This window comes from Amblyomma mixtum, chromosome 4 (assembly GCF_055824585.1).
Source record: "Amblyomma mixtum isolate Tamu chromosome 4, ASM5582458v1, whole genome shotgun sequence".
NCBI classification, from domain to species: domain Eukaryota; kingdom Metazoa; phylum Arthropoda; class Arachnida; order Ixodida; family Ixodidae; genus Amblyomma; species Amblyomma mixtum.
Window position 1 is genome coordinate 119,983,644 of NC_143015.1, and position 23,540 is coordinate 120,007,183.

A 23,540-nucleotide genomic window follows, 5' to 3' on the forward strand; every position below is an offset into this window, starting at 1 on the left:
AAATGGGAGCCACAAAAGAACCTATGCAAATACCATTATGCTGCAAAAAGGGCTGCTTGTTAAAAAGGATAAAAGTGACACCCAAATAAAATTCTAAAAGCTTTAAAAAACTGTCAAGAGATAGACCTGCTCAGGACCATAAAGCTCTCCTGATGCTTCAACAGTTTCTCTTAAGGCAGCTAAAGGTTCAGTTTGAGGAATAATATAAAATAAATCCTCAACATCAACAGAGAAAGCATATCCCAGCCGATGGTTATTCTGAAGAAACTCTGAAACTTGTTAGGACTTCTTAGTCAAGAAAGGATCATTCACTCTGGTCCACTAAGCTTATTCAACAGAAACCAGCTGATAAATTGCTACCAAGAACTATTTTCACTAACACTCGTTCTAAAAGCAATGCTATGTTTACGAGTGTGAGCAGTGAAAAAAGTATTCAGGCAATTTCCTGTGCAGTTACCCCGCACCTCCACCAAATATGTTGCGGAAAAGAATATATTTACAGATATTTACAAATAGACAAGAACAGCTGCGAGCGGCACCGAGAACACAGTCCGAACTTCGTTGTCGTCTTCTACTCTTCCCACTCGTGCCATCGCTGTTTGTCGTCGTCGTCTACTCGCTTCAATATCATTAGGTAACTTCAGTCTTTGCAAAAGTTTATAAAGTTATTTTTAACACGGACATCTTCACACGGACAGAGCTCTTCTGAATGGTTTGCAGGGCTTTTTCCTTGTAAGCAGCCTGTTGCATGACGACAAAGCCTCAGTCTCTGTCCGCTTGATTACCTGACAATGCCATTTAGGATGCACACTTCACGATGCTGTCTACACCCTCGAGAAGGCACCTCTCGCTGTCTTCTCCACTGGCCTTGTGGTCAATATTTCTGTTGGGTTTCTGTTGGTATAATTTATGCAGCAAGCTGCCAGTCAAATCTTTCTGCGTTCACTTTCAGGGCATATCCGAACGATGTTCACGTCATTTGAGAAGCTGCATTTGCTCTATGGTTGCTGCTGAAGTGGTGCAGATTATACCGAGTTCCACTGTATGCATGCGTATTTACCTGTGAGCTAAATCAGCCCAGATTTGGGGAAGAGGACAATGCGTGTCACCAAAGCACCTGTCAAAACTTTTTTAAGTTGCTGTCAGGGGACAACAACTCGGTCCAGGTTTTTGTTCTCAGTTGATTCTCATGTTGATGGTTGTCAGACAGTGAAATATGAATTCATGGCCAGGAAAATTGTATTTCCATAACGCAGTTCAAACTCTATGCCAAAAGGGTCGCCGTTTTAAAGTGAATGGCACTGCACTCTACCCATGCCCAGAAATCAACCGGTGATGGTGACATGTGTGGTCTTTTTGGCGTTTGGTGCCTCATAAAAGCCCCTTATTCAGGGGAAATTTCAGTAAAGTATCCATGAGAGTTCCCCAGAGTGCTCTTTGTGTTTTGCGAGTTCCCAAATCTGTGCATGTCTCATCCTCCGCCCACCTTTCCACTATTCTGGAACTGGCTGCACTGTAGTTGGTAATTGCAGACCGTTACAACTCTTTTTACACAGGGCTGCGTGCTCTCTTTGTGTGCAGTTAGGCAGGAAGGGATTGGATACGCGATGATTCTTAGCACCTCTTGAATTGCTGGAGAGATTGAGAATCTGTGCATGCACCTTTTTTCAGGAGAAGGTACAGACATGCCATTGACACATTGACATTTTTTGTTGCTTATGCAACAGAAGTCATAAGCGCCATGAGCTGAAAAAGTTCCCAACATCCTGGCTACCTGCAGTGGAGTCATACTCAGTCCTTTTTAAGTGGAAATGTGGTTAGTGGAGAGATTTGATCACGCCCTTTGTAAAAAACCTATCGTTTTGTGAGCGGTAATTGAGAGACCCCATTGCCTCTTGCAGGGCACAGACAGTCCACACTACAGGAGCCTTCTTGACAAGCTAATTGGGTGAGTCCTCTTGCCACCTTGTGCACAGAGATTAATATTGTGAGTATTATGTGGCTCTGTCGCGTCAGCAAAAAGTGTCCTCATTTTTGTCCGCACGATTAAGTCGTTCTCTGAAGATAAATGTGTGAAAGTTAGTGATGCAAAACTATAGGAAAATTGACTATCGATAGTATCGATAGTTTTTTTGAAGCTATCGATAGTGTAAAAAACTATCGATAGTGCGACTACCGATAGACTATCGATAGTAATACTATCGATTCTACTATCGATATTATTACTATCAATAGTAGACTATCGATAATACTATCGATAATACTATCGATAATACTATCGATAGTCTATCGATAGTAGCACTATCGATAGAACCACTATCGACAGTAAGAGTATCGATAGTGAAACTGTCGATGGTAAGATTAATGATAGTAACAATATTGATATTATGCATTTGTTGGCCAGCGATATAACCAAAACATTTTGCGATACCTGAGTGGTTTGACGGTCTCATGTGGCTTAATCTCCCAAAGAGACTAAAGCTATGATTGATGCCGTAGTAGAGGTCTCCGGGTAAATTTCGACCAGCTGTGGTCCTTTAACGTGCACTGGGACAGTTGAGAAAAATTCCTTGAACTGCATCCGATGAAAGAACAAACAGCCCTTGTGCTGGCTTGCTGACGTAACCGCTGCAGAAATGGTTTTCGCACACATGTTTCGCAACTGAGACATTCGCACGCTAACATTTTATCCAGCAATTTTACGTAGGGAAAGTCTGCAGAGCTCGGTAACGCGTAAGCCGCGAAAACGGGCGAGTCCTGTCAGTTACTCATACCATCACCTTCATATACCACACACTCGGGAAACCAAGTTTAGGATGCAGTGGGTATGCGTGGTTGATTTTATAGTATCGATAGTACTATATATAACAAGTAGTATCGATACGGCTATCGATAGTATTACCAATAGAACTATCGATAGTACTATCGATAGTCTTTTTTACCATCGATAGTGACTCAACTATCGATAGTACCGATAGTACTATCGATAGTTTTGCATCACTAGTGAAAGTGTGATTGTGACAGATAATGTGTGATAAAATGTTCCAGTGGGAAAAATTTGGTTGATGAGGTTTAATTAGTTAATTAATTAAATGCAAAAAAAAGGCAAAAAAACACACACTTAGACGACAAAATAGCCATGGACAGCGATGTAGTACATGGACGTCGGAACAGCCATGGACGTCGATGTAGTTTGTGGACGTTTTGCTTTCGCATTGCTCCAATGCGGGTCGCTGCTGTGATCACGAAGTTTTGGCCAATTAATCATTCTGCCTTGTTCTTTTTCTTGCTCAAGGCTTATCATAGTGACCTTATATTCTACTGAGACTAGACCAGACGTTAGAAAAGTTGGGAGGTAAGAGTTTGATGGTAAGAGCAGTGTTGCAATGCAAGACTTCTTCCTGTCCCCTTTTCTTTTTTGCACAGAAATAAAGTTTGCGCACAAGCTGTATGTTTGTACGGTGCGCTTGTGTGTTTATTTTGCAGGACTATGGTAGAATTCATGTTTGCTGAACTGCACTGCAGACATTTGCTGTGTGTGTTAGGAGGTGGGGCGGAGAGGCTTCATAAGAATATTGTCAAAAGACCCCGTTTGTCCCATGGCCTTTCTTTGGGTGTCGTCCAGCTCAGCTGATGCCTCTGATACTAGAGTCGAACATTAAAATGATGTTTACTATCGTGACTGCTTGTTCAGGGCCCTGGAGGATGCCACGGTGAGTGCACAGATCAAGCGCGAGATCCTGCTCTACCTGACACGTGTCACCGAAGCACAAGCTCACTTGCTCTCCCTGGGTGAGTCCCTGTTCCACAGTATTAGCCTCATTCATTGTTCTCCCACTGCACCAGTGGAGGGAGTCTCGGAGGTAAATGTGCACAGCTGCCTTACCCACTCTGCCTTAGCCCCGCCATGGTGGCTCAGTGGTTACGGCGCTCGGCTGCTGACCCGAAAGACGCGGGTTCGATCCCGGCCGCGGCGGCTGAATTTCGATGAAGGCGAAATTCTAGAGGCACGTGTGCTGTTCGATGTCAGTGCACGTTAAAGAACCCCAGGTGGTCGAAATTTCCAGAGCCCTTCACTACGGCGTCCCTCATAGCCTTAGTTGCTTCGGGACGTTAAACCCCAAAAACCAAACCAAACCAAACCAAACCACTCTGCCTTAGGCAGCCGGATTCAAACCGGACACCGACCAGTCATCCGTGGGCTGTTCACTGGAGCCATTTCACAAACCAGTGATCACTCACTCTCCCCTCAGGGTGAATTTTTTTGGCGTTTCTCACGTGTCTGAAGGGATGGTGGCCACTGTCCTGGCTTGGTAACAAAGGAAGCCAGACGAGACTGTGAATAGTGAGTGCATTGAAAATCAGCCATTTGTTTTTTTTTTTTACTTTTCCTAGCTACTGCATTTAAGCTGGGCATTTGTATAAAGAGCTTTCTTAACCTTACCTGTAGGGGCTCACGAACGTAAACACTACAAGCCGCCTCGGTGGCTCAGTGGTTATGGTGCTCGGCTGCTGACCCGAAAGACGCGGGTTCGATCCCGGCCGCGGCGGTTGAATTTCTTTGGAGGAGAAATTCTAGAGGCCCGTGTACTGTGCGATGTCAGTGCACGTTAAAGAACCCCAGGTGGTCGAAATTTCCGGAGCCCTCCACTACGGCGTCTCTCATAGCCTTAGTCGCTTGGGGACGTTAAACCCCATAAACCAAACCAAACCAAACCGTAAATACTACAGAAGCATTGAACAGTCAACACTTTTGTGATTCTTTTCAGTCTTAGGCTGCGGACTAAAGTCTTCAGCTGACCTGCCCTTGCCTAACCTAGGCATTTGTATATAGAGCTTTCTGAACCTTACCTGTAGGAGCTCACAAACGTAAATACTCCAGAAGCATTGAACAGTCAGCACTTTTGGGATTCTTTTCAGCCTTAGACTACGGAGTGAAATTTTCAGCTGACGTGCCTTTGCCTAACCTACTTTACCGTGTCCTAACCTCAGCTCAACTTGGCCCCGTCTAGCTTCCTAACCTACTAAAGTGTATTGCATACTCGTGCATGTTTGGTGAAAGTTACTTCATTCAACTTTTACGTTTGCATTTAACTTCTTCAGTGCAGTTGAAGTTTGCGTATTTAGTTTTAAGGGTTGTTTCCTTTTTATTTTATTATACAGTGGGGATTGTTGACTGCACTTTATTTTATTTTATATTAACATAAGTATTCAAGTTGTTCTACAGGTGCCATGTTTATTAGCTTAAAATTTCTGTTGGTGTCCATACATTCTTTCTGTCCTGTGTGCATGGCTGTGCACTTTCTTGAAAAGAGCACGGGGTAAGCGAGGTTCGGATGGTTAAATGTTAGTGTCAGGCTGCCAAAGTGTTTAGAAGGGACCTCCCCTAACTACAGACACGAGTGCTGTTCTTCATCCCATCCCGTCCTTTGTGCTGGTTTCAAGAATGGCATATTTTGCGTTGCTTTGCTTTTACTGTTTTACACACGATGTTTATTCTTTTGCACAAGGGAGCTTGAACCTCTGTCAGGCATCCTCTCCTCTCCTTGCACTGCGATGGGGGAAATATATAATAAAGGAAAGGTTGAGGATCTATGGAAGCATGCCTGAATTTGGTATACTTGGGGAACTCAAAACCACTGACCACTGGTTACCGTGCCTGCATTATAAGTGATAGTCGCAGCCCTGGAGTGGTACCCTCTGCATGCAGAGGCACGAGCAGATCAAACATTAGTTTGCGTCATTGTGCACAGAGGGCACCACTTTTCCTTCGTGTTACGCCACCGTCACAGCAGCATGCCTTTAACTCTTTCCCTACCGCGCCCATTGAGCATCGTTAGCCCGCTAATGATCATTTCATGCCCCGATTTTAGAACCTTCTGCGCTGCTTATAACCACGCTGCAGATGCAGCTTGTAGGCAAGGTACCAAAGTTTTGTTTTCGATGTAGTTTTTTTTTGTCCCACGAGGGGGCACTTTCTAACGCGCTGCGAGGAAATGAAGACGCGGATGTGCGCTCCTTGCCCGCCATGTTGCCCGCAGATGATGCCTTCGCCGCTTGACTTCGGAGCTTTCCGCGTTGCTTGCAGGCACGATGCGCATCTGGCTTGTAGCCGGAGAACTGAAGTTTTGTTTCCCATATAGTTTTTTTTTGTCCCTATAAAACAGTATTTTTTGAACGCGCTCTGAAGATGCGGTACTATCAAAGTCGCTTGGCAGCCTCCGCGTGCGCACCACGCGCTCTAAAACATAGCAAATCTCACAACTCCATTTCGTCTGCAAGTGATTTAATCGACGACCTGTGCAACAACGAGCCTGAAAATGTTGAAAGGCGCTGAAGATGATTCAGTTTTCAAATCAGTGATGATGAAAACCAGCCTGAAACGCAGGCGGCCGCACTCCGATGCACAATTACAGGGTTTCCAGTTATTGTTTTGTAGCAAGAATACTATTCAAGATAGAAATGATTGTTTTTTTGCCAGATAGTGGCCAATAGAGTAACAAACATTTTGCATATTTCAGAAAATTTTTACCATTTTCTTCTTTTTAAATACAAGCGTGTCTTTGCAAGTTTTGTTCAATTTTTTTCTAAAATCTCTTTTTTAGCAAATAAAATTTTTTGTTGCAAAATGCAATTTGTTGTTTAAACTTATATGAATAGAAAGCACCTTTATTCAGCTCTGTTTTTGGTATTGCAATAAATATTGAATGCAATAGTTTTTACAGAAAAAAAAAAATCTACTGAAACCTTCAGAAAATGGCCATTTTCCCCATGGTACGGAAAGAGTTAACAGCTGTCGCTGTCAGTTCGATCCCGGCCGCGGCGGCTAGAATTTCTTTGGAGGAGAAATTCTAGACGCCCGTGTACTGTGCGATGTCAGTGCACGTTAAAGAACCCCAGGTGGTTGAAATTTCCGCAGCCCTCCACTACGGCGTCTCTCATAGCCTTAGTCGCTTTGGGACGTTAAACCCCATAAACCAAACCAAACCAGCTGTCGCTGTCAAAGAGAGTGCATCGCAGTGTGTCGTCCGTGCAGGGGATGTGGAGCGCGTGCTCAAGCAGCTGCCCGGCTGGCTCATGGACTGCTCACTGTTCTCGTCTCCACGCTTACTGGGCGTGTCCTCGATCACTGGGCCATCTTCAGCACCCACGGGTGGCTCCTCGCGCTTCCGGCGCACTGAGTCCGTCCAGGCCGTCTCGGAGCTGGATGGTGTTGTCTCCCAGGAGACCTTCACAGTCCTCTCTTCGGGTCAGTTCCTACCTTTTTCTTTTGTTTTTCGTGGGCAGAAATGTAAGGGTATGGGAGGCCGCATGGACCACAAAACAAATGCATGTATGCAATAGTACATCTTCTGAGCAGGGCTCACCTATCCGCTTGGCAGCATGGTCTTTCATAAAGCATCCACTTCGTATGTAGCAGTCACCGGGAACTAGCTTTTCCAATAGGTACATGAGCGTTCTGGTTAGATGTTTGGCTTTCCTAACTGTGAAACACTGGTCACCAAAGCTCACTGCTTGTTACTGATGTTTTGGCTGAAAGATTCCTCCAGTGCGGGTGGTGAAATGAATGGCTGTTTGAACAAGGCTGCAAATTTCTTTGCAGTTGTGGATTAGTTTTGCAAGAGGGCCCACTAAAACCCTCATGGCTCGCCTCAGTGGTGCATCCCAAAATTTAGGCCTTAGCATTTTGCAAGTTCCGAGGGGATCCTATTCATGCTGGTGGGTCAGTGTTTTACGACAGCTGTGCAAAAAAAAAAAAATAGTGAGATGGATGAGGTGTCCTGCCAAATTGCGTTCCCAGCTTGGTGGAAGGCGGGCAGTCTCAGGGGCTGTACCAGGTCCAGTGATCTGTTGCCTAGCTTTGCTGTAGTTCTAACTGCAGTCTATCTTTATTGCAGATTTGCTTGTGAATGAAAGTGGTTGGTTGGTTGGTTTATGGGGTTTAACGTCCCAAAGCGACTAAGGCTATGAGAGACGCCGTAGTGGAGGGCTCCGGAAATTTCGACCACCTGGGGTTCTTTAACGTGCACTGACATCGCACAGTACACGGGCCTCGAATTTCTCCTCCAAAGAAATTCAACCGTCGCGGTCGGATTCGAACCCGCGTCTTTCGGGCCAGCAGCCGAGCACCATAGCCACTGAGCCACCGCGGCGGCTGTGAATGAAAGTAACCTGTTGAATTACAAGTAGATTGATCGGGGGGGTGTCTTAGATGTCAAAAATGTCAGCGAGGACTAGTTTGTGTATTATGAAACATAACCAAAGAAAAAGGGCATTGCTAAGCAGGGGCAAAAATAATGCACGCACAGGACGGGACAGTTCTTGTGTGTGTTTTATTCCTTTCTTTCTGTAGTGACATTCGCCGTGCTGCTCCCTGGGTGCGTAGTTTATGGATGGAAGGCTTGCGCACTGACTTGTGCAGCCAAGTTCTACACGGGGGACCAGTGGCTGAACGGGGCGGCCTTCTCGACGCTGTGTGTGTGGCTCCGGCGAGCTTTGTCCCTGGGCTGCTCGGATGAGATGCTGGTGTCGGCCAGCAAGAAGTACTGCCTCTACCTGGTGGAACAGACGCACCGCAGTGAGTGTGTGTCTTCCCTTACCTAAATCTTACGCAAGATCTCTTTGTTACAAGAAAACTTAAACGCTCCTTTTTTCTGGGTTCAGGAGAAATTACCGAAGTAACTGAATATAAATATCTTGGTCTTACATTAACAAACAACTTAAGCTGGAACACTTACATTTCTAACACTTGCTCGTCTGCCTTACGAAAACTTTGCTTGTTGCGCCATAAACTAAAAGATTCGCAACTTCAGTTTAAGAGACTAGCATACGAAACCTTTATAAGGACTAAATTGGAATATGCATGCATTGTATGGGACCCGTATACTCTCACTAACATGAAATCACTTGAGCTGATCCAAAGGAAAGCTGTGCGATTCATGTTTTTGCAATACAATAGAACTGCTTCCGTCTCTGCATTAATGCAGTCGAATTCCATACCAACCCTGCAGTCTCGGCGCAAGTTGCTTCGGTTGAAATTCTTATTTTTGTTATTTAACCATAAACTTGGAATTAATTCTTCGCCGTATCTTAATCTACAGAACACCAGACAAACCCGACACTCCCACCCCCTTTCTCTGACCCCGTACTTGGCAAAGACTAACTTATTTCAGCACTCTTTCTTTCCGCAAACCATCACTGACTGTAACAGCTTACCAGCTTCGTGTTTACGGTCTCTTGACCTGATCAGTGACCATTGTTAGTTTGTTTTTTTTTAGTTTCTTTTTTTAGTTTCTTTTTCTCTTCCATGTCATTTCGCGCTGCTCGTTTTCTGTTTGCACTTTGCTATTATTGCTCAATTTGTGGTCTGTTTCTGTATCCACTCCTGCTTGGGCCTCACGGCCTGCATTATGCCATAAATAAATAAATAAATAAATAAATAAATAAATAAATTATTTGGACTGGTGACATGGCTCCGGCCAATGCCCATGTAGGACTGTAGGATCGGACCTGCTTCTGACCAGCGGCCAGAATTCTGCCTCTGTATGAACGACGCAGCGATTGATCGTGCCAATCTCCCGCATCCTGTCAAATGTCATGTCAGTGAGGTGCCAGGCAGTGGCAGGCATGATGACGTTTTGGAGGGCCCTCGGCATATTTCCACTTTCTCCTCTCTTGAGAGGTCACACATCAGCCGGCTTGTCATTTTCTGGCCAGAAGGCTTCTCGCTCTTTTCTTTTATTGGTGTGCTCATCGCACGCTGCTTGCAGTTTGTGCAGTGGCGTTTGAGGGGGTTCCACGGCTCCCATGTTGCTCTCTGAAGGAGGCCGTGGACGCCTTTACCATTCTGGAGTAGTTGAAGTTGAAGTTGAAGTTTATTTCTCGCTCTCAGTGGTACAAGTATTACTTACAGTATTACAGTATTACAAGTATTACAGTGGTACAAGTACAAGTATTACTGGGAGAGAGAGGACGCAGGGAAAAAAGCTGCTTGAATGCAGCTTGAGAGGCACCCTGCGCCCACACTGCTGAGGCAACGTATTGCCTCAGTTGTTAGTTTACAAGACAGCTACAGGTGAGGCACTCGAAAACAATAAATAAAGTATCAATATGAATATAATATCTACAGTGGCACTTAAACATTAGTATCACAATCACAACAAAAAGCGTCATAAATACTCAAAGAAAACCAAAAGCATCACATCAACCAGGTGTACAACAGCAGAATTCACACGTGTTACAGCTTTAATCACAGTTCGGAACAAGTTGTAATTAAACGTCTTCAAAAAGATACAAAATGGTTTTTAGGCTCTTTACCGTGATGTCTTTTAGCGATATGTTGTTATTTTCTAAAATGTTTAGGTATTTTGACAGAATAAAAGATAAAGATTGCATACCGTATTTGGTCCGACAAAGAGGCATTGACCAAGGAAAATGAGAGCGGGTATCGTAGACGGTTGAATAGCGAGACATTTTTGCATTAACAGTAGCGAGAATGTGCAGGCCATAACGCATGTGACGTTATGCACAGAAATTGTTGCGGCACAGCTTTCATCTCAAAAGTAGGCTAGTACCGCCCTGGTTTTCTCCAAATAAATTTAGTATAATGTGAATGGTTTCTGGCAATTTTTGTGAGGACATTGGTTAATTCAGACTTTCGATAATGTGGACACTTTTCCTGATCCCTTGAAGTCCAGTTTAACGAGGCTTCGAAACCCCTTGGCCACTTTACGTAGGTTGGCCGACAGCAGATGCCATCTATTGGGTGGGAGGCGAGTTATTTGTGATACCCTGCAAGCGTTGGTTTCTCCACCTTGTGCTGAGCTGTTCATCTGAGTGTTGCAGGTGGCTTGGCAGTCTGCTGGCACTGTCAGGTTTCGGTAGCCGGGTGGAGATTTGAAACGGGCATCTTTAAGGGGGGATGAGGGTCTTAAAACTGACCTTTTTATTTATGGCTAGAATCTCATGAAATTTTGCACACAGATGTGTTTTTCTCTTCTGATTCCAAAAATGTAGTCATAATTGTGCTGGTGGTCTTAGATAAAAAGTTATCTTGAATTATAGAGTTAAGTAGGTAATTTCTTACGCAGCTTTAATGAACTTTCTCATTGCATTTTGTTGCTTTTAATTACATGAATTAATAGCCAGAGAATTCCCATACTCGACGACATTCTTACTTTTTTTTTTGTTTAGGCCACGTATATATAGCAATTTACAATTAGCTTAATGAGTTGCAGTGTAAAATACGGCAACCTTTTACTCTTGACACAGTATGTCAGGATGACATGCCTTTAGAGAAAAACGAAGAATGTCATCGGGTATGGGAACTCTCTGGCTATCAATTCATGCAATTAAAAGCAACAAAATGCAATGAGAAAGTTCATTAAAGATGCGTAAGAAATGACCTAATTACATTTCTAGACTTTTCAAGATTTAAGACCACCAGCTCAATTATAATTACATATTTGGAATTACAAGAGAAAAACACATCTGTGTGCAAAATTTCTTGAGATTCCAGCCGTAAATAAAAAAGTTAGTTTTAAGACCCTCGTCTCCCCTTAAAGGTGCACTGAAGAGGAATCTGAACTCGTTTTTTTGCCGCGGGAACTCAATCTACACGTTCCGAGCATTCTTAGAAACAGCAACTTATTGCCCTGTGTGGCCGATTTCCCTAATTAAATCGAATTAACGCCCGGCTTCCGCCTTCTTTTTGAATTCTGCCTCGTACGGTGGGCGGAGTCGACCGACGCGGGGAGTGCCTTTCACCCAGCTCCGTGGAGGCTTTGCTTTCGCTTCATTTTGTTTTTTAGGTTTCCATGAATAAATAGTTTCATTCGCAGATAATATAACCGCAAAATAAGCCCGCAGAAATAAAAATACGCACGGACTATTTGCTTCTACGGACTACTACGTATTACCCCGCCGATGGCAGAGCGGCAAGCCGCCACGGGACTGGGTGAAAGGCACTCCCCGCGTCGGTCGACTCCGCCCACCGTACGAGGCAGAATTAAAAAAATAAAGGCGGGAGCCGGACGTTAATTCGATTTAATTAGGGAAATCGGCCACACTGGGCAATAAGTCGCAGTTTCTAAGAATGCTGGGAACGTGTAGATTGAGTTCCCGCGGCAAAAAGACGAGTTCAGATTCCTCTTCAGTGCACCTTTAAAGAGTTCTGGTTCTTGCTCATGGGCGATCGAGCAGCTGGTGTGGCCAATTTAAGATGTAGCTGTGGTCATGTGCTGGTGCTGTCTTTTTGGCAGTGTCTGGAATAATTGAGCAGAGGCTGATCTGGTCACTAGAGCTGCTGAGGCACTGAAACCAGGAGCTGTGGCTGACTCAGTGTGATGTCAGTGGAGCCTAAAGCGCTCCTGCAGTTTGTTTTCTTCTTTAGGCTGTCAAATTTCACTGAAAATGTGGTATCTCTTACTGAACCTTCGGATCTTTTGTGCCCAATTTCGCAGCCGAGCGGCACTTTGGTTCTGTGCGAATTAATTATAAAGTTTCCTGCCTGGTGGCCTCAGACAGGATGATCTCTACAGGCAGCCTTGCATTCCTATTGTCATTGGGAAAGTTTTGATCTTGTTTTTTGTCATTTCTTATGTATAATGAATGTAATTGTCCCTTACTGTCACCAGTTCAACATGCACTCAGGAGCTTTCTTGATGCTTTTACTTGGGTTGCTCGTCATTCGTAATGCCGTATGTTGGTTGAGACCTTTGTTTTAGTTTTGGTTTCCTGCTGTTGTCTTTTTTTTTCTGTTTTATGGTTGCTCTGCTGACTCGTCACAGAATCACACCTAAGAGAGCGGGGTCCAAGAAATAGAATAAAATTAGCTGCTCAAAATGTCCAGAATCCTCTGCTGTTGCCCTTTAGTGGCTAATGCTGTCAGTGCTATTGCACTTTGAGGTGGCTGGTGAGTAGGTATTTTTGCACTGCAATTGGTGCACGACATGATACACAAATGGGCACTTGGAGAGAGGCCTGCAGTCCAACGATGTGAGCACCGGACGAAAGAGAGAAAGGAGGCTGGCCAGGGCTCCTGTTCTGAAGTCGTCCTGCGAGCTGAGTTGCAAGTAGCCGCTGGACAGTTGTGGTTGCAGGCAATACAGCTTGAAGGCTGTGGCTCGAAAAGTTCACTGGCTACGTCGTCTTCTGTTTTGTTCTTCTCCTAGGCACCCTTGCTTCCGTCATGCGGCGGCAATTGTGAATGTCTTACCAGCAGTGTTTCTCCCTCGTGCATCACTCGTTGAAAACAGGCTGGGTTTTCTCCTGCCTTCTCACTCTCTCACTCAGTCACTCTCACTCACTCTCTCTCTCTCAGTCACTCTCTCACTCACGCACTCTCTCAGTCACTCTCTCACTCACGCACTCACTCACTCTCTCTCTCTCAGTCACTCTCTCACTCAGTCACTTTCTCTCTCACTCACTCACTCACTCAGTCACTCTCTCTCTCTCACTCATGCACTCTCTCACTCACTCTCTCAGTCACTCTCACTAACTCACTCAGTCACTCTCTCTCTTTCACTCACGCACTCTCTCACTCAGTCACTCTCTCTCTCTCACTCATGCACTCTCTCACTCACTCTCTCTCTCTCTCACTCTCTCAGTCACTCTCACTCACGTACTCTCACTAACTCTCTCTCACTCAGTCACTCTCTCTCTCACTCACTCACTCACTCTCACTCAGTCACTCTCTCTCTCTCACTCATGCACTCTCTCACTCACTCTCTCTGTCACTCTCACTCACGCACTCTCACTAACTCTCTCTCACTCAGTCACTCTCTCTCTCTCTCACTCACGCACTCTCTCACTCACTCTCTCTCACTCAGTCACTCTCTCTCTCTCACTCATGCACTCTCTCACTCACTTACTCTCTCACTCACTTACTCTCTCACTCACTCTCTCTCTCACTCTCTCAGTCACTCTCACTCACGCACTCTCACTAACTCACTCTCTCACTCAGTCACTCTCTCTCTCTCACTCACGCACTCTCTCTCTCACTCACTCCACTCTCTCACTCTCACTCACTCACTCTTTGCAGGATGAGTTCTTTTGCCTTGCACGTGTTCAAAGTACGGACTCTTTTGCGGGGAAATCCGGACTGGCTAGTTGCACGACCTGTGCAGCTCACAGCGTGGTGTGTCGTCCTCTCTCTTTCAGAGCCTGTGCATGCTGAAGACTTGGAGCTGCAGCACCTGGTGAGGAGGAGATTGATTTTGTGATGGTGGTAGTGTCCTGACACCCTGTGGTGCGCAGTGCCTGGTGGAAGTGGTGCGGGCCCTGGACCTGGTGTGTCAGCTGGATGGCAGCCAGGTGCCCGAGCTGGTGCTGGTGGTGCAGAGGCTGGCCACCGGCCACCTACTCCACCGGGTGGCACTGGCCACTGCTGTGCTCGAGTTCTTCCTCCACCACGGTGAGTCGTCCGTCAGGGTGGAGAAGAGGAGAAATGGGGTGTGTGAATGTACAGTCGAACCTCGTTATAACAAACACGGATACAACGAATTATCGGATATAACGAAGTGAAAGAAAAGTTTGGTTGGACATGCTCTATTTCTAAGGGAGTTCTATCTGTATAACGAAACGAAAAATTCAAAATTTGACACTGTATCGGTTATAACGAAGCAGTTTTTGTATTCACAGGGCTCAAAATGCGCAAACAAGTAGGAAAAATCTCAAAACACGCTAAATTTTGATTTTTTGAAGCGCGCGCACTTAAAATGTGTTTGAATCACCCGCGCTTCCGCACGCGACGCCATCTAGGGAGAGCGAATGAATCTAGCATCAACGGCTGCCTAGCACGTGACTGGCACGTGATCGAACCGATGCTCGCTCCCCGGCCACCCCTGCCGTCACAATTTCCGACCCGCGCGCGCTATCTCTGCAGTTCAATCTTAACGCGTCTTAACAAACAGCAGTTTCGCTTGAAACGAAGATAAAGATATTCAGGGTAGTTGACAGCGGGCGCAAGGAAAAGTCATTGCCACGGGCTTCGGTGTTGCGCCTAGCACTCTTATCTATCTAGATAAGATGGCTATCTTGAGCGCAAGGCAAAGATTGCAAACGCCCACTCTGCAGGCGCTGTGAAGAATGACAGCAAGACAGGATGTTGAAGATGCCTTGTTTGCATGGTTCAAGGACGTTATAGCGCGTAACCTGCCTGTGTCTGGTGCCGTCCTTCAAATGAAGGCGAGAAGTCTCACTTCCGTCAGAGGCCACAATGACTTTCATGCAAGCAGTGGCTGGCTGCAGCGATTTAATGACTGCCATCGGATTGTTTGCCACGTCTTGTCTGGCGAAGAAGCAGCCGTTGGCGCCGAGAACTGCAAGAAGTAGGCAGAAAGCTTCCGCATGCAACTGGGAGGCAAGCGGACAATTTCGGCGAGACGACATGGCGTCAGCTGGCGGTTCCGAACGTTACGTTCGAGGAATTCATCTGTGCAGATGACAACTTGGCTGTGGCGCCCAAACTGACCGACCAAGAAATTGCTGATCAGGTGGTTTCTGCAGATGATGCTAGAAACAGCGATGCATGTGAAGATGGCGAAGTGCGAGCTCTCAGCAGCACCGAGGCCACTGACATGGCCAGGAAGTTGAAGGGGCACCTCGAGAACCTACCTGTGGCCAAATCAGCTGACATCGGGAAAGCGCGGCTCTGTGTTGATTTCGTCGAGAAATATAACCTGTCAAATAGTGTGAAGTGCCGCCAAACGGAGATTACGTCGTTTTTTAAATAAATCAGTTTTTGCACCTGGCCATGCATCCCGATTTGTGAGTTCGCTCTTGCTTTCCAGTGCGAAATGTAAGGCGAGGTTTCATATGCTTATACCACGCGTTAAATTCAAAAATAGTGCATTTTTTCAACCCTGTGCTGTCCATCTTAAAGTACTCTTTACTTGGGCTTATTAGCGACCTTTTCTGCGGGAATTTGAGTGCATACTTTTATAACGAATGTTGGATATAACGAACGAATTTCCGCGCAAAATGCGACTTCGTTATAACGAGGTTGGACTGTACTGCATTTCAGAGGTGCATTAAGATGAGCAGAGTGGCACGCAAGCGAGCGTGCAAACAGCCATTGTGGGATTGAAATAGGGGGATAATAAGGGAGTAATTACTCAATGACATCCACCCAAGCGCAGCCATACGGCTACAAAGGAAAGCTATACAGCTTTCTCAGAAACTTCGCAGTTAAAGAAAAATTCGTCCTGGTCTGGGGTTAGAACCCGGGACCACCGCTTCACCGGAGCAGTCAATGAGTAATTACTACTCCCTTATTACAAATCTACTCCACCCAGGGGGATTCCTCTAAATATTTGACCAACACTGTTCCCACTTCGAGTTATTAATCAATTCGCTCTCGCCCTACCATAAGCTTGCCGTCCTGGTTAGCTCAATTGGTAGAGCGACTGCTCCGGCGAAGCGGTGGTCCCGGGTTCTAACCCCGGACAAGGACGAATTTTTCTTCAACTACGAAGTTTCTGAGAAAGCTGTATAGCTTTCCTTTGTAGCCGTATGGCTGCGCTCAGGTGGACGTCAATGAGTAATTACTCCCTTATTGGAACGATACATACTACAAATCTACTCCACCCAGGGGGATTCCCCTGAACATTTGACCAAATAGGGGGATACAGTCGCCGATCGGACTCGGCGGGACCCAAAAGTAATCTTTCTGTGAAAAACCAACTTTAAAAATTGCGCACTCTGCTTCTCCCCCCTCGTTCTGCTTGCAAGCGATAATATTAGACTATCTGATCCACTATCGTGCTCTCCTCATGTTCGCATCACCTCGTGTCACAACAATCACTCACAAAGTGAAGTAGTCCCAGGTCGTGCTGCAAAGGAATGCATGAGCCGCGTAAAACAAGAGCAGCCTGTTTCCGTGAGCAATGATGCTCGCGAAGACCAAGAGACGTAATCCACGGCCCCGGCGCGGTGGCTCAGTGGTTACGGCGCTCGGCTGCTGACTCGAAAGACGCGGGTTTGATCCCCGCCGCGGCGGCTGAATTTCTTGTAGGCGAAATTCTAGAGGCCCGTGTGCTGTGCGATGTCAGTGCACGTTAAAGAACCCCAGGTGGTCGAGATTTCCGGAGCCCTTCACTACGCCGTCTCTCATAGCCTCAGTCGCTTTGGGACGTTAAACCCCAATAAACCAAACCAAACGTAATCCACGAGAGGATGTGAGCACCTCCAAATGCATGCCTCCCCCTCCCCCACACCGCGGGTTGTGCCTTCCAAGCCGCAGTGGTTGCTGCCCCATTTTTAATGTGACTGCATGCACTTTGTAGGCCATCTCAAGTGGCAGCCATGGTGAACAGATAGCCAAGCCTATCCAAGCCAGCCTATCCAATTGATTCCGTTTAAATCCAAGATTGCGCCTTTCACAGTGGCAGAGAACCGGTTGGTTGCAACAGCGATGCTTATTTCCATCTGTAATAAGTAGGAAAAACAAATTTTTCGGTTGAAAAATCATCTCACCAGTATTGTTGGCTTCTATTTCAGTCCGAAAAATTGAACTCCTGGACTCTGGAGAGTCCAAAATATCGGTTGTGAAAAAGTTCACGTTCCTATGAAGTGACTAAAGAATGAAAGGCACCACCAAAAGAAAGATGAATTGACGTTTTTGCTCACAAACAGGAGCCTTGTTCACAATGTAGGCGAAGCGGAAATTGTTGCCTCAAATACGGCCCAAGTCTAATGCCAGACACTGAGCGTACACTTGGCGTAGACTGCTATCACAATGGTTCAGCGCATCTGTTGTCATTTGGATAATCAGCGACTGGAGATAGGGCCGCAATGTTTGGTTCTTTTTTTTGCAAGGACACGTGCCTGTTCCCAGTCAGTGCTTTGGCCAGTAGATACAGAGTGTTCTTCAAGTGCGCTTGAAGCCGCTACCCGTCGATTCTTCAAGTCATTCTGGTGGTCTCGAAATCTTCGTGCGGACTCACCGATGTACAAGGCTGCGCATTCGGCACACGGATTGCTGCGTTCAGGGGACACCTCAAGTTCAACCTTGCCTGCAAAGCGCAAGGTGTGGTTCCTCACTCTCTTCAGTTGCATCGGCCAGTTTCCAGGAAGTCTGGACTAAGCACAGTCTCGAGGGCTGAGCGGTTCCTACTCCGGGCAAGGATCCTTGTGTGTAACGACTACATGAGGAAGCTTGAAAGCGATGCCTTCTTTGCTAGACGTCGATTGGAGTACTACTGCCCTGGAGAGTTTGCTAGCATCCAACTGCACACAAACTTCCAGGCTGGCCTACAATCACGCCAGGATGGGTGTTCCAACGAAAACAAACTGGAAAGGCTGATGTCTTGCGGTAAGGACCTGTCCCGGGACCCCCCGAAAGTGTGTTCACAACCTATCGTCCTACAATCCGAAGAAGGCTGAACTTTCTCTTTTGAGCGTCGGCCTGAACTTCAACACTGGTCCTGAGCCCATCGCTAGGAGAGTTGTTTGCGCTGCTGAATGTACTGTGAACATGGTCGAGCTGTCCCGCCGAGATGTACACACGTTGTCAGCATCCTTTCCAAGCTACGCCCGTAGTCTTACCCCTGTCGTGCCAGGAAAAAGAGGATAACAAAAGCCTGCGCACTAATCTTGACATTGTTATTCTGCTAGCGGACAAGGGTAGCACAACCGTATTCTTGGACAAGTGCAACTACCGAAAGAAAATGATGGCCCTCTTGGAAGACGCTCACACTTGCAGTATCCGACAGCAAAGATTCAAAGAGAGCTGCAGAAGGTACTGGCTGACGTCTTCAGGATGTTTCCATCCATGGTCTTCCGAAGATCCACAAGCCTGGTGTCCCATTGCGTCCTGTTGTGGATTTTGTGCATTCACCCCTTCAAAACCTGTCCAAATTTTTACACCGAGTTATTTTGCCACTGGTTGGCAGGAGCCTCATGCACATACGGAACACCTGCGACTTTATCGAGAAGGTCCGAGACCCTGAAATCAGCGCGGGTGAAATCATGGTTTCATTCGGCGTGAAGTCGCTATTTACAAGCGTGCCAATAGACCTTGTCATGGATGTCTGCACCTCTGCCCTTGAAGCTGACCGCAGACTGCCTGAAAGGTCTGCAATCGACGTGCAGGATTTGGCTCGACTTCTTCGATTCTGTCTCTTAAACACTTGCTTCACTTACGAGCAAGTGCTGTACAAGCAGGTTCATAGAGCAGCAATGGGGGCACCTATTTCTGTCACTGCGGCCAATCTGACAATGGAAGACCTGGAAACTAGTGCTCTTGCTTCTTTGACACATCCCCCCAAAGTTTTTGTGAGGTACGTGGACGATTGCTTTTGCGTCCTGAAGAAATAATTCCTGGATGCCTTCAACGTACGCCTGAACAGCATGGAACCAGCAAAACAGTTTGCCGTTGAAGAAGAAGTCAGTGGCTGCCTTCCATTCCTGGAAGTACCCGTCTTCCGAGAGTCTTCAGTTGTTACCTTCAGTGTGTACAGAAAGCCAACTCATACCAGCCACTACCTTCATTTCACTTCCGTCCACCCTGCTTCCTAAAAGTGTTCCATGGTTGCCTTGCTCCTCCGCAGAAAAGAAAGAATATGCACGAAAAACGAAGAAAAGGCGGCTCACTCATTGCACATACGTCATTCTTTGCCTGCATGTGGCTAACCAGGGCGTTCTATGGACTCCGCGGAGCGCCAGCTCGCCTGTCCTGCATTGCACCCGACTTGAGGCACCCAAAAATGGGTCTCAGTTCCGTACGTCCCAGGGGTCAGTGAAACACTGGCATGCATACTGCGTCGCTACGCTGTACAGATTGCGCATGTGCCAGCTCACAAATTTAGGAATGAATTGGCGTGTGTGAAGGATCCACTGAAGAAGGAAATGTTTCCTCGTGTGGTATGTGCAGTTACATGTGCTGGTGATTTCGCACGAAGATTTCGAGACCACCAGAATGACGGGAAGAATCGATGGGTGGCTTCAAATGCACTTGCCGAACACTCAGTATCTACTGGCCAAAGCACTGACTGGGAACAGGCACGTGTCCTTGCAAAAGAAAAGAACCGATTATCGCGGCTATATCTCCAGTCGCTGATTATCTGAATGACAACAGATATGCTGAACCGTTGTGATAGCAGTCTACACCAAGTATACGCTAGGTGTCTAGGATCTGACTTGGGCTGTAATTAAGGCAACAATTTCCACTTCGCCTTCATTGTGAATAAGGCTCCTGTGTGGGAGCCAAAACGTCATTTCATCTTTTCATGCTGGGCTGTTCATTTTATTCAGTGCAGATTTTCATAAAACCAGCTCCAGAGCACCTCTTAGGGCTAACTTGACAAGGTGATATGCTATTCAAACATTTTTGTAAACGTTTACTGCTTACTTATGTAACACATTTCTAATTAATTTTTAAATGAAATTTATTAAATATACAGTGAAACCTCAATTTGACGAAGTCGGTAAAATGGCAGTTTACTTTGCAATAATTCAGGGGAGCACTTAAGCCACCTTATGTGCGTTTAGGCGAAAGCGAGCGTGCTTGTTAGCAGGAGACACAGGCACCCGCTTCAGCGCCATTGAGCGTCCGTTCAGTCAGGGGACCGAGCGTCAGCCGAGGAGAGACTGGGGAGCAGTGGTGCCACCTGTGACGTCATTTGTGACATCTTACACACATGTGCTGATCATGTGATAATTCCGCGTTACAGCATGGTACACATGACTTTCAGCACACTTTCTTGTGCGCAGCTCGGGCAGTGATAGCCTCCCCTGAGTTGTTCTTCTGTATTGCTTACGCGCTCCGCTCAATCACTCGTAACAGTTTTTCCACGAGTTCGTTTCCAGCCAGCACTGAAATATCGTAACATTCAAAGTGCGGCAAATTCTTCTTCGTTATATTGAAGCCAAAAATACACGGTGTTCTATGGACGTGAAAACTGAAATAGTTGGTTACATAGATGATTTCGTTGCACTGAAGTTTCTTGCATCGAGGTTTAACTGTATTGTATTGAATGAAATGAAGCACCTTGCATATTTCATACACAGGACTAACTTATTTTATTTATTTATTTATTTATTATTCCTCAAAGGCCCCTATCGGAACATTACATGAGGGGTGGGGATAACACGGAAAAAATATTATACATTAATAAGAAAATGGACAAAAATTACGTTGATGAATAGGCTTCCTCGATAGTGATCTCGAACAGTCGATAATTCATGATGGTGGCCACTTTAGCAGAGAGGTCATTCCAATCACGGGCAGTCTTTAAGAAAAATGATTGCTGGAATGTTGTGGTGTGTGCACATTCAGGGTAAACGGCATTCGGATGGTTATGGCGGGAAATGTGATGCACACGTGGAATTAATCGGTTGGCTTCTGGAAAGTTGTGGAAGAACTTGTGAAATAAGCAGAGATGTGCTGCGTTCCAACGGGTGACTAGCTGTTTTACCACCTATTTCTATTTGACACTGGGATAGAACTGATTGTGTTGAATAAAACTTAGCGCCCTGTGTGTGCCGTGCAAAGTATAGCCGAGGGGAACTTTTCTCCAGGGGCAGCGGTGCTGCACAAGACGGATGACTTGCTGAGCCAGTTCTTCTTGGGTCCTGGGTCACGTGCCTGCCTGAACACGTCCAGTGCGCTGCAGGTGGTCCACTTCACTGTGCGCAACCTGGCCGCCATGTGCGATGCAGGTGCAACCGAGAAATACTTTCCCGCCCTGCTCAAGGTTAGTGGGGCTGCTGCCGGCATTGCCTCTTAGAGGGACACTGAGGAGAAATTGAAGTTGGCTTCTATCGACAGAATACCAGCTCCCGATTACAAAAACGCCACTCATACTGACAACAAAGCTCTTGTAACGTAGAAAAGAGCAAGAACCAAAATACAGGTATCACCGCCACAGGCCAGACTCGCAAGTACAAGCGTGATGACGTCATAGGACAAAACAGTGTTGCTAGAACCAATGGTTCTAGCAACACTAGGACACGAGAAGCCACGAATCTCTGAGGCACAGCCAATGCATGCGCAAATCTCCTTGACATCGCCAGATGGCGCCACGTACCGGCAGCTACGCGCGCGCCTGCAGCATTGGGACCAATCAGCATCCGCTCACTGGGGGTAGGCGGGCTCCCGGTATTCCGCTAACGGTAACAAGGCACACGGTATGCTAAAGGTGTCTATTTGCGAGAACTTCATTGACGACTTCGAGAGTGGGATCCATCGTAACGCTGGCAAAACGCCGGTGCAAACGTAAACGAAGCGACGGTAGCCACGGCAGCAATAGCCAATAGATGCCTTCAACGTACGGCCGCCGGTAGCTTTCTTTTCGGCTGTTGCTAGGCCGCACTGCTGGCCGCCAGAAATTACGGAGTCTGCGTTACGTCATGTGCACGTCATGTTTCACGTCACTTAGTCCTGTGTCGTCATAAGAGAATCCCAAGTTTGAATCAGAGCGGCGGGAAAAACTTTTTCAACTTCGAATCCAAATTTCTGAGAAATAAATGCATCTTTCGCTGCCGGCCAAGTGGCAACAAAGCCATGAAATGCCAAAATAGCGGATTTTGCTTTAAAAAAAATATTAATAGAGCTCTCCTCACTGTCCCTTTAAGTTTGATTTCATTATTGAGGGGTTAACCGGCACTTCGCACTTACATCGCGCCCTACACAACGCAAGACTGGATGTGGGATAAGCGGAGCACATATTGACGACGAAGGTCGCATGTTGATGGCCCATTGTGCATTGTCACTGGCAATAACAGAGAACCAGCCAGGTCAGGCTGACACCTCCTCTACTTTTGAGATGCCTGGCATGTTGGCCACTCTCCTATTGGTCGCCACTGTGCTTTCCGCTAGGTGGCGCTAGCTTCTGACGCTACGCTCCGTTGACATGCCGAGCCCTCTCAAGAGGTTTGCAGCAGCTGACTCTGAGAAAATTGTTTTTCTTCAATGTGTGCAGAGCTCAGCAGTGTGAAAGGAGAGTGAAGTTTTGAAGATGAGATGAGAAAGTATATGAAGTAAAGCAAATAATAGCAACAGAAATGCAGGTAAAACATCCTTAGCTAACAGGACGTGCAGGAGAAAACGCATTTTTATCACAGCTATGGTAACATTGAGACCATAAATCATCATCAAGAAGACTAGAAAGCCACATCAAATATGGTTTCATGCACATACTGCTGAGAAGGTTATCAAGAAAAAAGCAAAAGGAACATTATACATTTTGTGGCAGCAGTAAGTATCACATTGCTTATTTATATTAGCAGCAGTCCCGTCTGTGAAGAGAAATACAAACCATCCACAGCTAATCAAGATGTGCCCTGCCGCGGTGGCTCAGTGGTTACGGCGCTCGGCTGCTGACCCGAAAGACGCGGGTTCGATCCTGGCCACGGCGGCTGAATTTCTTTGGAGGAGAAATTCTAGAGGCCCGTGTGCTGTGCGATGTCAGTGCACGTTAAAGAACCCCAGGTGGTCGAAATTTCCGGAGCCCTCCACTACGGCGTCCCTCATAGCCTCAGTTGCTTTGGGACGTTAAACCCCAATAAACCAAACCTAATCAAGATGTAAAACAGAAAAA

General features: G+C 46.4%; 1 pseudogene across 1 annotated transcript in view; it reads left to right on the forward strand.

Annotated features, from left to right (window-relative positions):
* Positions 1 to 23,540, forward strand: part of LOC149348087 (AP-5 complex subunit zeta-1-like) — a 54,114-nt pseudogene that overhangs the window by 4,283 nt on the left and 26,291 nt on the right. The window contains exons 3-9 of the transcript XR_016282576.1: positions 1,902 to 1,948; positions 3,695 to 3,792; positions 7,037 to 7,249; positions 8,423 to 8,578; positions 14,161 to 14,198; positions 14,257 to 14,413; positions 21,520 to 21,695. The product of XR_016282576.1 is annotated as an AP-5 complex subunit zeta-1-like (transcript). The remainder of the gene's footprint in view (positions 1 to 1,901; positions 1,949 to 3,694; positions 3,793 to 7,036; positions 7,250 to 8,422; positions 8,579 to 14,160; positions 14,199 to 14,256; positions 14,414 to 21,519; positions 21,696 to 23,540) is intronic.